This window comes from Vulpes vulpes, chromosome 5 (genome assembly GCF_048418805.1).
Source record: "Vulpes vulpes isolate BD-2025 chromosome 5, VulVul3, whole genome shotgun sequence".
Classification (NCBI taxonomy): Eukaryota; Metazoa; Chordata; class Mammalia; order Carnivora; family Canidae; genus Vulpes; species Vulpes vulpes.
In genome coordinates this window covers 107,148,134-107,150,072 of record NC_132784.1, presented here as the reverse complement: position 1 = coordinate 107,150,072, position 1,939 = coordinate 107,148,134, and the positions used below count along the sequence as shown (strand labels likewise).

Here is a 1,939-nt window from a genome sequence, read left to right as displayed (position 1 = left end):
GGCCTCTTTGCCAGTCCTCAAAGAGGCCACACATCCCTGACTCAGCACCCTCCTCCTGGAAAGCATTCCCCAGACATTGGCATGGCTCTCCTTCTCCCATTCTCCCGGGTCTCCTGCCAAAGTTACCTTCTTGAGGAGGCCTTCCACGACCACCCCACATAAAATAATAACTCTTCCTCTTCCTTCAGCATTTTTATTTCTTTTCTTTGACTTATTGTATTAGCAGCATTCAGCACCTACTGAAATGTTAAATATTTATGTGCTTGTGTCCTTTATTTCATCTTCCCCAAATCCCCTACAATGGAATATAAGTTCCATGGAATTAGGGGCCTTGGAGGGAATATAGTTTTTTTTTTTTAATTTTCTTATTGGAGTTCAATTTGCTAACATATAGCATAACACCCAGTGCTCATCCCAGCAAGTGCCCCCCTCAGTGCCCGTCACCCAGTCACCCCAACCCCCCCGCCCACCTCTCTTTCCACTACTGGAAGGAGCCTCGGTGTCCATCGAAAGATGAATGGATAAAGAAGATGTGGTATATGTATACATGGAATATTACTCAGCCATTAGAAATGACAAATACCCACCATTTGCTTCAACGTGGATGGAATACAGTATTTTTAACATAGTTCATGTTTTCTTCTGAAACTTTAAAAGCTGGCAAAGTCAACCTGCTCCAAATCCTTACAGACTTTTGCTAAGCTCCATAGAGGTGGGTGTTTCATCTGATCTAGTCTCCCTCTCTTGCTGGCACCTAGTACTGTGTCTGGTGAATGGTATATGTACAGTAAGACTTTGTGGGTTTTTTTTGGTAGCACTAGGGTTTATGAAGCCGTGCCTGAGAAAGTATGGAATGTTTCGTGAATCTGCATGTCATCCTTGAATACGGGCCATGCCATCCTTCTCTGTATCATTCCAGTTTTAGTACATGTGCTGCCAAAGTGAGCCCAAGGCCTTTTTAAAGAGTTTTATGTACCAAATTCACTCATTCTAAGTGCCTAATTCAATGATTTTTTTTAACCAGATTTACTGAGTTGGTACAACCAATACCATAATCCAGTTTTAGAATGTTCCCCAAACTCCAAAAAGTACACTCATGTCCATTTGTAGTTTATTCTCACAACACCCCCAGCCCCAGGCAACCAGTGATCTGCTTCCAGTCTCTATAAATTTGCCTATTCTGGAGATTTCCTAGATATGGGATCATATGAAATACAGTTATTTACATGTGCCCTCTTTAAGTCAGTATAATGTTTCTGAGGTTTACCCACATTGTAGCATGAATCAGTACAGTTTTTTATTTCCTTTTTGTTGCTGAATAATACTCCCTTCTATGCATATGCTATTTTTTTAAATTTATTTATGATAGGAACACAGTGAGAGAGAGAGGCAGAGACACAGGCAGAGGGAGAAGCAGGCTCCATGCACCGGGAGCCTGATGTGGGATTCGATCCCGGATCTCCAGGATCGCGCCCTGGGCCAAAGGCAGGCGCCAAACCACTGCGCCACCCAGGGATCCCGCATATACTATTTTTAATCCATTTATCACTTGCTAGACATTTGAATTGTTTCTATTTTTTGCTGTGAATATTCACATACACGCCTTATGAACATGATTTCCTGCCCTCCATTGGGTAGATTCCTAGGAGTGAAATTGCTGAGTTATTTTGGGTTATGTTTAACTTTTTAAGAAACTACCAGACTGTTTTCTGAAGTGACTGTACCATTTTATACTCCCATCAGCAATACATGACCAATTGTCAGTACTGCCTGTTTTTTAGTTTATAGCCATTTTAGTAGGTATACAGAAGTATATCATTTTGGTTTTAATTTGCTTTTCTCTTACAGCTACCGGTGTTGAACATTTAATTCACAATAATTGTTAGCAGTTTTAATATCTTCATAAAACGTCTATTTGAATCTCTTTTTTTTTAAGATT

The 1,939-nt window shown here is 40.5% G+C and overlaps 1 non-coding gene across 1 annotated transcript; it reads right to left on the bottom strand.

Annotated features, from left to right (window-relative positions):
- Positions 1-842: 842 nt before the first annotated feature.
- LOC112914619 (U6 spliceosomal RNA) lies at positions 843-949 on the bottom strand. Its single transcript, XR_003233895.2, has one exon. It is a non-coding gene; the product is annotated as a U6 spliceosomal RNA (small nuclear RNA).
- Between the last annotated feature and the right edge of the window lie 990 nt (positions 950-1,939).